Below are 15,721 nucleotides of genomic sequence, written 5' to 3' on the forward strand. Positions count from 1 at the left end.
GGCTCAGCAGTTAAGAGCACTGGCTGCTCTTGCAGATGACCCAGGTTCAAATCCCAATACCCACATGGCAGCTAACAACCATCTGTAACTCCAGTTCCAGGGGAATTTGATACTCTCTTCTGACCTCCGCAGGCATCGACATGGGTACACTTACATAGGCATAGGCAATCACACTATACATATAAAATAAAAATAATAAATAAAATATTTTTAAAACTTAAAAAAAGGACAAATATTAAATTATTCTACTTATGAGATGTTTAGAGTTATGAAATTCATAGAGACAAAAGTAGAGTAGAGATTACCAGAACTTGGGGGAAGGAGAGAATTGGAGTTATTGCTTAATGGGTAACCAAGGTTTTCTTTGGAGTTCTTGGACTGGAGAGGGGTGGAAGTTGTGCAAACACTGTGAGTATGATACTGCCACTGAGCTAGACACTTGAAAAACGGTCAAAATGATAAATCTTATGTGACATATCTTCTACCATCATTTTTAAATGAAGATGAATATTAAGGATCTTCTTCATGGGACTTGCCTGGGAGACTCCTCTTCCCCCAACCTGGTTTTCTTATCTTCCTATGTACACCTCTGTCCCTTCCATGTCAACCCAGCTCCCATGAACTTGACTCTCTCTCAGACTCAGTCCTTTCCACGAGAAGCACTCTCACTGCTGGGTTCCTCTTCCCTTTCAGCGATCCCTCCTCCTATTCTTTGCCCTAAAGTTTCCAGATTCATCTGCTGCCCAATGTTTGTCCAGGCTCAAAAGCCCCCAGGGACAAGGAAAACCCACAGCTCTTAGGAGGCCAGTGGAGACTTCCTTTACACGATTCTGTGGGAGGACTGCTGGCTACTTATGAGATGGGTTTTTTGTTTTTGTTTCGTTTTTGTTAATGAGAAAACTTAAGAAGATAGAAACATCTCCTAATGACAAGGGTTGATTATTTCTCCTGGAGACAGAGGGGTTTAAATCATGTTGAGAGTGCCCTCAATTCGTGGCCTTGTTCTGCTCTAGAATCTAAGAGGTCCCCAATATTAGGCAGAGGGGCATAGTTTGTTCGTTCTTTCATTTTCTCTTCTTTTTTTTTCTTCTTGTTTTTTTTTATGTTTTAGGTCTTTTTGAGACAGGGTCTACCTGTAGCCCCAGCTGGCCTGGAACTTACTATGTAGACCAGGTTGGCCTTGAACTCACAGAGATTTGTCTGCCTCTGTCTCCTGCGCCACCACACCCGGCATATGGAGCAGAGTACTTTCTGATGCTCTGAGAGCTACTAAATCACAGCAGCCTCCTCATGTTCCCTTTTTAACATCTACTTCCCTCCTTTTATTTTATATTACTTATTTAAATTAAATCATTTGTTTTAATTTTATGTGTGTGTTTTGCATATATGTAAGTGCACATATGCATAGAATGCCTGTGGAGGTCAGAAGAGGGCATCTGATCTCCTGAAACTGTAATTATGGATGGTCGTTAGCTGCCATGTGGGTGCTGGGAACTGAACCTGGGTCCTCTGCAAGAGCAGCCAGTGCTCTAAGCTGCTGAACTGTCTCTCTAGCCCCTATTTTATTCATTTTTAGTACCCCCAGTTGGCCTCAAACTTACTATGTAGCCAAAGATGACCATAAACTTCTGATCTCCTACCTCCTTCACCTGCCAAGTGCTGGGATTACAGGTCTGCACCACTCTGTCTAGTTTTATGCTGTGTTGGAACCCAAACCTAGCTTGTGCATGCTAGGCAAGCACTCTAGCAACTGAGTTACAACCTCAGCTCCTAATTCCTTGTAAGAGGTAAAAAACCGGTGCCCATTTCTGTTTCATTCCATAGAAGATTTTGCAATACCACTTTTTAATGTTTTCTTCCTGCTTCTGTTTTTTGACATAAGGTCTTACTAAATAGTCCAAGCTGCCCTGGAATTGACTATGTCATCTGGGTTGGCTTAAACTCACCGTCTTTCTGGCTCCACCTCCTTAGTAATGGGATTATAGGTGTGTGCCGCCACACCCAGCTATAATGTAGTAAAGTTTTGCTCAGATCAAAGATGAGCCTGAGACATGGTGAAATGTGGAGATATAGAGGCAGACCATGTGTCTGGGAGTCAGGACACTTGAGCAGCTGTCGAACCACATCCCTGTCTTGCCAAGGGATGCCTGGGAAGAAACTTAAGTCCTTCCAAAGCTTGAATTCTGACACACAGAGATACGTCTGATGGGCTTTAGGGGACCCCACAGTCTCAGGGGTTTAGGAAAGGTACCCCCAAAGACTGACACGTCATAGACAAGGAAAGAAAGAGGTTAAATGACCCATACCTGTTGGGCTGGGGCTCTGAGCCTGTGAAGGCTGTGGGTGGTGAGGCCTGCCTCACATGCACTTCTACCTGGATAGTACCTGGAGATAACCAAATAAGAATTTTCTGGAACTTAAGTCACTAGGACAAGGAGCCTGTTAATGGAGTAGGTTGGAAATTTTATACAAACTGCAGATACCTGGAAGCCAGAAGGGACAGAGGAGCAGAGGAGGTGGTGAGTGGCTGGACCAGCTGGACTCTGTGAGCAGCGAGACATGGGACCTTGGAGATCTTCAGGGATGCAGAGCAGCAAGAGAGCTGCCAGATCATCTGAGAAAGGCCCACCTAGGCTGGCCAAAGGAGGTGGCCTCTTCAGTGGCTACATTTTGAATCTGGTAATGCACCACGGAAATGGAATCTCCCACCTGCCTCTTCACCCATTCAAACAAACAGAAACAAACAGAAACACAAATAGTAACAGCAGAAAGGCACAGGAAAGGTCTAATCTTGTCCTACCGGGAGAAAGACCTCCCCCACCCCTCCCTGCTATTTCTGTCACCCCATATGCTGACTGGATGCTGCTTTCACCATCTTGGTCCAAACAACTTGCCCCTTATGTTTTCATTTTGGATTATCATGTCATTTCTTGGGAACATGAAAGAATATTCTTGTTCTATGTGGGTTTGAACAAACAACCTGAGGGGGGAAATAATGAAATATCTTCCACTGTAGTTCAGGTTGACTTTGAACTCCTGACTATTCTCCCACCTCAACCCCCTGAGTGCTAACAATACAGTTGAGAGCCACCATGCCCTGCAGCCCTGTCTCTAAACCCAAACAGAGCAGGTTGAATATAAGGAAGGGGCTCAATGGTGCCAGGATGTACAAGAGAAAAACAAACACAGAGGGCCTGTTTTCTTCCCAGAACTTCATCACTCTGGCCAAGCTGGAGCGTCTTCTGTGTGTGTAGCTGGCATAAAACCAGAGAAGACAAACTAAGCAGCAAGCAGCTCCTAGGAATTCCAGAATACAGTTATTGTGTTGTCAAGTCCTGCACCCTGCACAAACTTGTATCCTGCAGCCACCTGATATCCCTTCTCAGGCCTATCAAACCAGAATGACAGTCAGGGAACCTAGCCAAACAGGTCATAAGAACAAGCCACAAATGCCTTTGGTAACAAGTCTGTGTACAGCTAGCCCCTGTGGCAAACACATCAGAGCCCACCCTTCTCCTTTCACTAATGACCCCTGCTTTTGATTTGACCTTCAAAAAGGACATCAGTGGTTCATATTTCAACAGTATAGCTCCCTTAATGCTTGGATACCAGGTACTGGTATTGTAGGAAGTTGCCCAGAAGTTTTACAAGTGTCTATTCCTGGTGCTGAGAGTGGAGCTTAGTGGTGGGATGTTGCTCAGTATGTTCAAGGCCATAGGTTCAATTTCCAACACCGAAAATGCATTGCATTTTTCCTTCTAGAGATAGTTGTGACTATACTGACCAGACTAGGCTACAGCAGTATCGTATCGACTGTGTCCCTGCTGCCTATGGAACTTTTATTTGCTCATTGATTCATTCATTGTTTTCCTAAAATGGAAGTGTGTGGTGATGGTGGTAGAGGCCCATATGTTCAAGGCATTAGGTCTTCCTTCCCTCGATACCTCATAGCTCACTTTGGACCATGGACTTTACCTGACAGCTAAATGTTTCATGGGATTAAGGGCACACTTGAGGCATAGTGGCTTCTGTTTGAGCTGAGGACAGAGGGGTTTTGCTTGAATTTTCAGTGTGGTTTTAGGTACTAGAAAACACAAAAAATCCTAGGAAGCAATTTTCTAAAGGGAGACTGAGGGAAGAGCAGCAGCCTTAGGAAATGGAAATTTTGGAGACGAGGGAATGTTCAAGAGGACTTTTAAGGAGCAATCTCAATTTGTTGGTCTATATGCCCAAGCAACCACCATTGAAGATTCATGCCTATTACACTAAAACACGGCTACAAATGTGTACAGAAAAGTCCTCTGTCCCTTCAAGAAGCAGCATTCAAACTTGATCTCCAAGGATGGTCAGGAACTTTCTAGAAAGAAATGAGACAGATAAGTTAACAGGTCTCAAAGGCAAGTCCAGAACAGGTACTGGTGATTAAGTTTTCACTGATCTGAGAAGGAGAAAAATAAATGAATTGTTCTGGACAGCTTTAGTGTCAACTTGACACATCTGGATTTTGGGAGCCTCAGTTGGAGAATTTCCTCCATTGGAAATGGCCTATGGCCATGTCTGTGGGGCATCTTCTTGATTACTGAGTGATGTGAGAGGACCCAGGCCACTGTGAGTGGTGGCATCTCTGGGCAGGTGGGCCTGTGTTGTAAAAGCAGGCTGAGGGGCTGGAGACATGGCTTAGTGGTTAAGAACATGGTTGTTCTTGCAGAAGACCCAGATTCAAATCCCAGCACCGACATGGCAGCTAACAACCATATGTAACTCCAGTTCCAGGGAGATCCGATGGCCTCTTCTGCCCTCTTCGGGCATTGTATGACATGGGTGCACTTACCTACACAGAGGCAATACACTCATACACACAAAATAAAAATAATAAATAAAATATTAAGAACACGGTTGTTCTTGCGGAAGACCCAGATTCAAATCCCAGCACCGACATGGCAGCTAACAACCATATGTAACTCCAGTTCCAGGGAGATCCGATGGCCTCTTCTGCCCTCTTCGGGCATTGTATGACATGGGTGCACTTACCTACACAGAGGCAATACACTCATACACACAAAATAAAAATAATAAATAAAATATTTTTTTAAAAAAGAAAGCAGGCTGAGTACTGTTGTCAAGTCACAGTGGGCCTTAACACAAAGGACAAAGTATATGGGTTCCAGTGGGTGGGATATGGGAGGGTACCAGTGGGGACAGGAGTATAAAGATGATTAAGATTGTTTGAGATATTCTGTATGAAATATACACAAATTCAATAAAAACAATAAGAAAAAAAAAGGGAAAAAGAAAGCAGGCTGAGCATACGCCAGGGGAACAAGCCAATAAGTGGTGCTCCTCAGTGGCCTGTGCTTTAGCTCCTGCCTCCAGATTCCTGCCCTGAGTTCCTACCTTGGGTTCCCTGATGAACTGTGACCCGGGAGATGTAAGCCAAATAAACCCTTTCCTCCCTAAGCTGATATTGGTCAGTGTTTTGTCACAGTAATGGAGAAACAAACCAGAACAGGAATGCAGCAAGTTTTTAAAAAGCTGAATTTATTCCATGTAAAGGAAGTTGGGATTGACATGATATACTTTGAGTTTGTGAAACATTCCTATTTCTCTTTTTCTTATGAAATCAAGGTCAGAATGCTTGGTAGTCTTCCAATTTGTATTATCTTATTGCTTAATAAAAAGAGCATACATTTTCCACATTAATATGTGGATAATATTTTATTATATTTAGTTAGGGGAGTTAGGAATATGTGGAGGTCAAAAGACAACTTTCTGGAGTTGGTTCTCTGCTTCTACCATGTGGGTCCCTGAGGACTGAACTCAGGTTGTCAGGCTTGGTGGCAAGCACTTTTACCCACTGAGTCATCTATCTGGCCCTCACATTAATTTTTTATATTCATTTCCCACACTGATTTTTTTTTTAAGTGCCGATCTTTGAAACCCAAAAGTCTGTGAAGCCTGAGAAGTGCACTCCAGGTGGGAGTTAAGAAGAGTACAGGCCTGTCTCGCTGGTCAGGCTGTGCGCACAGGGAACAAGGAGGAGCCCAGGGTGTTCTGAGGCAGGAGATGGGGACAGAGAAGGATTCAGAGTTAAATGGATGAAGGTCTTTTATTTATTTGTTTATTTTTGAAGCTTTTACGATTTTATTAGACTCTTAAAGAAAAATCCTCAGGGCAGGCGAGGATTTTGGTAATCTTGGCAGCTGCCTTGAGAAGGTGAATGGTGGGAAGAAGGAAAGTCATGAAGCAATGCAAGTTTAGAGCCTGCGTGGGAGGATGAAGGTCATTTATAAAGAGCTTTGAGTTTGTAAGAATCAGCAGTCACTAAAGGGCTGAAAGTAGGAAACAGAGCAGATTATCTTTGTTTTGTCAGAAGATTAACTTGGATTCCAGCACAGCAGATGGATTACAGAGAAAAAAAATAAAGCAGAAAGACAAGTGGGCTGGAGAGATGACTCAGCAGTTAAGAACACGTGCTCTTTTTCCAGAGGACCAGGGTTCGATTCCCAGCATGAGCATAGCGACTAACAACTGTCCGTAACTCCAGTCCCAGGGTATCTGACACCCTCTTATGGCCTCTGTGGCCATTGCACACATGTGGTGTACTTACATGCATGTAGGCAAACATACACATAAAATAAAAATAATAAAGAAAATATTTTTAAAAACCAAAAAGACAAGAGATGCAATATTTCAGAGATAAGACAAACACACCAAAGATGACCACAGGGAGTGAAAAAATGAGCTGGGTTTGCTGGAAGTGATGGGCCTTGAGGATGCCAGTGATGCAGAGACAAAACTGGCATGCCCAGGTTCTCCAGAGGATGTTGCAAACTAGACTTTAAGATTCCAAGTAGCTGATTTATCCCCTCTACCCACAGATACTAGTTTCTGAATAAACTTGAACGAGCAAGAGCTCTGGGCTGACCCCAATCTCATGCCACCCAAAAAACCTGCCCCTTTTGACTCATTAGTTAGGATGCTAATCAGGTACTTTTGAAAACATGAGATAATTGGTTCCAAACACTTTTGGGTAGCAGGCAATTTAAAAATGCAGAGAGGATTTGTGAGTGTACATTATATATTGGAAGTGGCTCTTGTTCTCAGTGGCAGGATCACAACGAGGAATGATGGGAACCAGGCAAAGTCAGGTTCGTGAGCCTTGGCTAAAGCTGCAGTTTTGCTCCATCCAACTGTTGCAATGTGGAAATGAGGTCAGATCTTTGGAAATTAAAAAAATATTTTATTCGTTATTTTTATTTTGTGTGTATGAGTGTATTATCTACATATATGTAAGTGAACCTGTGTTATGCGATGCCTGAGAAGGTCAGAAGAGGGCATCAAATTCCCCTGGAACTGGAGTTACAGACAGTTGTTAGCTGTCATGTGGGTGCTGGCAATCGAACCCAGGTCCTCTGCAAGAGCAGCCAGTGCTCTTAACTGCTGAGCCATCTCTCTAGTCCCAGACACTGTTTTTTTAATATTTTATTATTTCTGTTTTATGTGTATGAATGCATTGCTTGCATGTATGTAAGTGTACCTGTGTTGTGCAATACCCAAAGAGGTCAGAAGAAGACATAGAATCCCCTGGAAATGGAGTTACAGACACTTGTTAGCTACCATGTGGGTTCTGGGAACTGAACCCCAATCCTCTGCAAGAGCAGCCAGTGCTCTTAACCACTGAGCCATCTCTCTAGCCCCAGATTTTTGGAACTTTTTAATAAAGCTGGAAATCTGAAAATTTACTGTGAGCTAACTGAAGTTTGTAATACAACAGCCTGTGGTTGTATCCCATGAGCCTGGTGCTGTGGTTCCCCTCCTATGATCCTGGAACTGTAGTTGTCTCCCGTGAACCTGGAGCTGTGATCCCCAATCATGAGCCATGATTCCACATTCCTCTGGTGGGGGCTGATGGTGGAACAGATTAGAAGGTGGAGACTTCCTATTTGGGGCAGAAGTTTCAGCCTTCTCTGAGTAACCATTCCCCACAACTCCTTCCTCCGGAGGTCCCAGGCTGCCCATGGCAGTGGCAAGGGAGGTTTCTGTCATTTGCACATTCTAGTCTTGAAGAATCAATTCTCAAGAGTGGACTTCCTGTCTTCCTTGATGACTAGCTATGGTCTTGACTCCACAGGTGCTCCTGGTCAGCCAGGTCATGACAATGGACCTTTCCCACTTCTAGGCACCAAGAGGTTTTCCATCATTTTTCTGTTACTCTTCTATAGTCCCAGTGTACCTTGATCTGGGCCCTACAGAAAATGTAAAACACCTAATTGAACTTTTAGAGATTAAAAAAGAAAAAAAAAAACAGTCTGGAAAGTTAAAATAAAATAAAGCCGCATTATTTGAGTTGAAGTCTGTTTTATTTGCAAGCTGAATTTGTTCTCCTGACCTCCAGCCTCAGACCTTTGGCCTAGAGATTAGAGAATCATTAAGCTTTTCTATCTGTGACCTCAATCTGGGACCCATTGCTCCTCCACCTGACAAAACAAATAAAATAAGTCAAATCTAAACAAAAGAGGACACTGGAACATAGGAATCTTTTTAAGCAGGTTTATTCACAGTTTGGTCAAAACTGGAGATAGAGAAAAAAAAAAAACGTTAGTTTGTCTCCACTTTTCTTATATCAGTGTTAAAATGTATAGAAAGGATAAAACAACCCCCTCTAAGGCTCAGAGGATATTGCTGAAGAGGGAACAGAAAGAATATTAGAGTCAGAAGACAGGAAGAAGGGCTACACAATGAGCTGCATGTTAACGTGGTTACATATCCAGAACTACTAAGCTAATGTATTCACACAAAAAGGAGAAAAAAAATATAGGTGAGATTTGTCACTTATGGGGGGAAAAGGAAAAGATTATGAATCACTTTAAATTCAAAATTAGCAATAATCCCATTCTCCACTTGCATTTCTAGAAAATGTAATAATGTGCTTTGGTAAATGATTTGTTACAGTTGCTTTATAGACCTGCTGAGAGAACCAAATGGGGAGAACTGGAGTTTTCTTAATGTGTGATGGTGACTGAGTTGAGCCAGGTCTAGAACCTTGTCTGTTGTTACTGTAGTAGTCTACACAGCCAGCTTCACTGGGCTTTCCTGGAATCAATCTAGCCTCCTCTAAATGGGAGATTGATTTCCTTCCTTCCTTCCTTCCTTCCTTCCTTCCTTCCTTCCTTCCTTCCTTCCTTCCTTCCTTCCTTCCTTCCTTCCTTCCTTCCTTCCTTCTGCCTGTAAGCCATATCCCGACTCCTTTTTGCATTTTTGAGAGGGTCTTGTTAAATTGCCTGGGCTGATTTGGAGCTTGTGATCCTCCTGTCTCAGCTGGGATTAAAGGCCTGGTCCACCAGGCCTAGTTCAGACCAGAAAATTTCTCTGCATAGCTGGTGGCCTCTGAACCTGCCTCAGCACTGATGGGCATGGTAAAAGATGGGCACAGGAGGCCCCAGGGCACATCTGGGGATGCTTGTGACCCCCCCACACTTGGCCATCATGCTAATTATGATGTGAGTTTATGAAGAGCAGCTTCTCATGTCTGTGTGACTCCCTGTGGCTGCACTGGATATTTGCTGCCTCAGTTCCTCTCACCTGCAGGATGTCAGAACTCTCCTTTTTCCTCTGCATCAGTATCTTCACAGGCATTTGGAAGGGGCTGGATTTAAGACAATTGAATTGTTTTCTATCTTGGTTGCTGTGCTGGATAGCTTTAGTGTCAATTTGACACACCTGGGTTGAGGGAGCCTCAATTGGGGAATTGCCTCTGTTGGACTGGCCTGTGGCCATGTCTGAGGGGCATCTTCTTGATGAGTGATGTGGGAGGCCCCAGCCCACTGTAGTGGTACCACCTGTAGGCAGGTGGGCCTAAGTAGCATAAGAAAGCAGGCTTAGCAGGGGCCAGGGGAGCAAGCCAGTAAGCAGCGCTCCTCCATGGCCTGTGCTCCAGCTTCTGCCTCCAGATTCCTGCCCTGAGTTCCTACCTTGGGGTCCCTGATGAACTGCAACCTGGGATATTTAAGCTAAATAAACCCTTTCCTCCCCGCAAGTTGGTATTGGTCAGAGTATTCTGTCACAGCAATGAAGAAACAGACTAAGACAGTTGCTAACTTCAGTGACTTATTTTGAAAGTCATTTTATTGGGTCCACACTTGTATTTACCTTTATAGATCTGCATGAAAATTTATATTCACTTGAACAACCCTTTTTAAATGGGTTGAATGAAAAACCAAGGGATTCAAATTGTACAGTAGCTCAGAGAGGGATCCAGAGCTAGAAAGCCTGGGTTTAATTCCTGGTTCTATTGTTTTCTAGTTGGATGATCTTGGAAACATCCCTCCCACAAGTTTCCTAATACATTAATCTGCTCAATAGTGTCATTAGGAATATGAGTTGGGTTGCCTGGGAAACAGGCTCTAAATAGAAGTTAAAAATCAGGATTTTTTTTTTTTTTTTTGAAGGATGCTTTGGGGATCAACTCCCGTGGGAGAAAGCAAAGAAGCAAAATTGGACAGAAGGTAAAATCAAGCTGCAATTCAGTCTTGCCAAAGACCTCAGTCAACACCATGAGGATCCCTTCTACTATTTTCATGTATATATAAAACTAGTCTCCATGTGTTTTGTCTCATTGCAGCAGAAGCTGTGCTGTGTTGTTCCAGTCTTCATTGCGGAGTGAAGGACCGATGTTTCCCAGCTGCTGAAAATGATGCTTGCACATAGCTCACCAGTCAGTAACTAATGACCTTTCAGAGCTGTCATAAGTCAGGGAGAGGGGGTCAGATCTTTCTATTGACATTTGAATATGTGTTTGGATGCAGTCACCCCCTGGTAAGATCATATCCTTCAGGAAAGCTACTTTATAAACCAAGAAGAATTCCCCAAGAGGGCCTGACACCTACGGGCTGTTTGCAAGCATGTTCAACAGCTGGAGAAATAAGCCTTCAATACAGATGAGAGATCAAAACAGCACAACACAGCTTCAACTCCAATGAGACAACTCACAAGCTGAGGTTAATTTATATGGGCATAGAAGAAGAAGTGATCTACACAAAATAATTCTCAAGTATTGAGGTTACTTCCTTATTTCCAAAGCATAACAAAAATAAAACACATTCATAAAAGTAGGGGGCAGTGTTTAGGGTTTATCTCTTCCAATTGCTTCATCTGTAGATGAAGGAAAATGAAGAAAAGAGAGAAATTTAAAGACTCACCCTAGGCAGTGGCACTGTCTTGATTAAATTCAGGTCACTAAGCTTTTCATTCAGTGACCCTCCATCAGGTCACATTAAAGCACACTGGAATGGGATCATCTTCACCACTTGTGCCAACTCGAATGAGTTGACAGTGGCTGCCTACATCAGTATTTTGAGAAGGAGATTCAAGTTAGAGGCTTCATACAACGATCTTATTTGAGTGCCATTCTGATTTCTAGGAATTTTTTGTTCCACAGATGGACGCAAAAGTGCCAAACAAGTTGGAGATCAGATTTATAGAGACAATTGGGCTATTGTCCCAGAGAAGACACCAGGCTTGGTTTCAGTTAAGTTTTACATGTAGCTAGATTGCTTCCTTCCCCACAGAATATGCTCTTTTGTGCTACATTTGCTTTCAAAGTGAGGATGTTGACTCAATTATGGACGCCCCTTCAGGTCTTCCCTGAGTGCATCTGAACCCTCCAAAGATGAGGGGAGTGATTTGAGTTGCTCTGGGGCACCACCGAGAAGATGGAGGGCATTTCCAGATCATCTGGGTTATGGCAGGAAGGGGAGCTAGAGCACCCATCTTTGTTCCTCGTGGTGATGAGAAACCAGAGCTCCAGAGCAAGAGCATATTGGAATAAGGCTAAATTGTTATAGTGGTAAAGCATGCATCAGAAAACTTACCATTTTAACCATTTTACATGTATAGTTTGGTGGTATTAGCATTTACAGTGATGTTCGGCAGGCATCTCCAGAACGTTTCGTCATTTCAAACAGAACTCTGGGCTTAAGCGGCAACTCCTGAGTCCCCTTTGCCTCCAGTCCTTGGATAGCCTCTACTCTACTTCCTATCTCTGTAAACTCTCCTATTCAGCAAGAATTAGTTCAAAAGCCTATGGAAAAATACAAATACAGTATCTGGTACCGATTGCATGTGCATACCTGAAGGCTATATATCAAGAAACAGTGTCAGACAGGAGAAAATTCCCTTTGAGTTATTGGTCAGTGTAGTCTAAGAGACTCCAAAAAAACCTCAGGCTATTGCCACAGCCCTTCATTACCTCCCAGAACTTGAAGGTAAAACCCTATTGCTAAAGACAGGACATACTTCAGACATAGGACTTGGAGTAATGCAACTGGAACTGACCTGGAAGCCTCCTCCCTGAAGACTACCCTGTTTTATATCGCCCACTAGCTCTCATAGCTTCAGGGCATACTATGCAAATTGCTAAAGAAGAATATAAATGCTTGCATGAGAATAATACTTTTTGGTATTAAGTTCATGTCTTGACACATTAGACTCATGAATTCCTTGAAGGCTACCTAATGTAGTCTCTCATGACTACATGAGGAAGCAAAGATCACAAAATACCAACATCTCACCAGTGGAAGTACTAATAGATGTTACTTGGGCCATATGTTATGGTTTGAGTCTAAAGTGTGGCCCACAGGATAATGTTTTGAACACTCAGTCTCCACCTTGTGGAACATTTTTTAAAATAATATTTTTATTTTTTGAGAATTTCATGCATATATACAATGTATCTTGATCATACCACTTTCTAGCCCCCCCTTGGGTCTCCCCAAAACATCCCCCTTCAAATATCATGTCTTTTTAAAAAATAACTCAATGAGTCTAATTAATGCTGTTGGATATATACATAGGTGTGGGCCATTGTCTCCCGACTGGCTGGTTCCTCCAATGGGCGGGGCCTGACACAAGTGGGAATTAGGAAGGGAAGCCAGGAGCCATCTTGGGATGGAAGCCAGGAGCTGCCAGTAGAGCGTGATGGTGTAAAAAACTCGCAGCCAGCACAGCAACTCAAAGACAGAATGGTCTGACTCCCTGTGGACTTGGGGCAAGATCGGTGGCCCTGGAGGCATGAGCGAATGGGGGGCTATGGGTGTGGCACAGCCTGATAAGGTAGGGCTCTGAGTGGCAGTGGCGCGGGGCTAGGCCCTGGGTACTCAATTCCTTTGTAAGTTAATAAACTCACATAAAATATATGGTTTGTCTCATGTTCAGGAGACCTAGAGAGAATTTGGACCACAGCCGTCTACTGGAACATGGGCAATCTACCTGTGGCTATAGCCCCAAAGAAAAATGACTCTCCCTATCCCAGAAACTATCAACTGCCAATAACTCCTCAGCTACGGGAGCCCCTGTCCCATCTATGCTGGAATTTTGACTAGCTTGATCTTGTGCAGGTCTTGTACAAGTAACCACACCTGCTGTGGGTTCATGACTACAACAGTCATGTCATGCCCAGAAGACAGCATATCACAGCACTCCAACCCATCCTCCGGCTCTTACATTCTTTCTACCCCCTCTTCCATGATGTTCCCTTCTGGAAGGAGGTTGATGTAGATGTCCCATTTGGGGCTGAGTACTCAGTCACTTATTCTCAGCACTTTGATCAGTTATGAATCTCCATATTAACCACTACTCACTGCAAAAAGATGCTTCTCTAAGGTTGAGAGCAGCACAAACCTATGGGTATAAACATAAATAGAAAGCAGGTAAATAACATGACCATTTAGCAAAACAATAATAAGTTCTCCCCTAGAGCCTATGACCTCCTGGCCATGGGCTTTTGACCAAGTTTACAGTGTCAGGCATGAATTCTCTCCTGTGGATCAGGCCTCAAATCCAATCCAAAAGTGGTTGGCACTTCTAAGCACAAAGAATTCAGATCAAGGGCTAGAGAGATGGTTTAGTGATCACAGCACATACTGCTCTTTCAGAGGACCCAAGTTTGGATATAGCATCCACATCAGACAGTTCACAACCATCTGTAACTCCAACTCTAGGGGTGTTTGTTGCCTCTGACCTCCACAGGCACTGCACCCAAGTCCATCTGCACACACACACACACACACACACACACACACACACTTAAAACTTTTGAGAAAAAATAAAACTTTCCTTTTGAGGAAAAACAGAAGTCAGATCAAGGTATAGCAGGGATTGCTTGTCTCTGTTCTATGATTCTTGGTCTTAGCTGGGGAAACTCAAATAGCAGAGGGAAACTTGAATGGCTGAACACTAGAATCACCTGCAGTGTCTTTACTTGTATGTCTTATGCTTGAGCTGGGAGGACTCAAAGCCTGGCCAGTTTAAAATGCGGCATGATATACCCACACTACACTTGACCTCTGTGTGTGTGTGTGTGTGTGTGTGTGTGTGTGTGTGCATGCACATATGCGCGCACACACACCTGTGTGTACTGGGCTTTCTCAGAGCATGGTGAAATCAAAGTAGTCATACTTACACATAGCAGTTCAGAACTCAAAGATAGCATTCCTGTCACTAGGCAGAAATGCCGTTGATCCTCCATGACCTATTATGATCTTAGTTTTCACACAGCAGCACTGAGCACTGTCACTGTTGTATTGGTCAAAGAGACACAAGTTCCTAGCAAGGGGAAAGAGTCATAAGTGCCACACGAATTCTCATGAGAAAAATATTAAAGAATTTGTGACACTGATTTTTTTTAAGAAAAAGCAAACATCTCTTTTTTAAAATTTTATTTTCTAAATATATTTTTATTGTGTTTTTGTGGATTTCATACATTTTAATCATATTTATCCCCTCTTCTCTATCTGCACTCTCCCCAAAGCTCACTTCATGCATTTTGTCATATCTGTTAAAGGCCTATCTAGTCAAGTTTCTGTCCCCAGATCTCCCTTGGTGTGAGTTCATCCACTGGAGCTGGTTCAGCCTGTCTAACATCACTTACTTAAAGATTAACTCTCCCTCATCCAGTAGTGATCAACTGCCAATAGTTCCTCGCCAAAGTTTTGGCCTCGTGCACATTTCCCCAGTTTTCTATGCTGGTTTTTGTCTGATTGAATTTGCCTGGGTCTTGTGCCTGTTGTCACCATTGCTTTAAGTTCATATGAGCAAGGTCTTAGGAGCCTTTAAGACTCTGTTTTGTATAGTCATGTACTTTCTCCCCTGACTCTTACACCCTTTCAACACCATCTTCTGCAATGGTCCCTGAGCTCCGGGTAGGTGAAGTTTAATATAGAAATTCTGTCCAAGGACCCATACTCTGCAGACTCTTATTCTCTATACTTTGGCCAGTTGTGGCCTTTTGTGTTCGTTGCCCTCTGTTGCATGAGGAAGCTTTGCTGATGAGAGTTGAGAGACACTGATTTTAACCACTTCTAGTGAATATTGTTCCTTTCTAAATGGCCTCATGGGAATCTTATGTAACTACCCGAATGCTGCCATCCTGACTTACAGCCTTCTGGAATGCCATTCTGGAAATCCACTAGATTCTGCCGGACAATGTTTTGACTTAGTGATGGCAGTGATACTTTACCTTTAAATGTTGGATTTGACTATGGGGGATTCCAGTGATGGAGGAAGATAGATCACTGGGCATTCAAACAGTGAGTTATTAGTATGTGCAGGACACTGGGGAGAAAAACCCATATTGAGAGCAGTAGTTACTTAAGAAGTTACTTATGATCCCACAAAAATGAATCATATTGACTATTTTGCATGTCTAAGGATCAATACTGAACCT

Source organism: Nannospalax galili, unplaced genomic scaffold (genome assembly GCF_000622305.1).
Source record: "Nannospalax galili isolate Female #2095 unplaced genomic scaffold, S.galili_v1.0 scaffold46, whole genome shotgun sequence".
Classification (NCBI taxonomy): Eukaryota; Metazoa; Chordata; class Mammalia; order Rodentia; family Spalacidae; genus Nannospalax; species Nannospalax galili.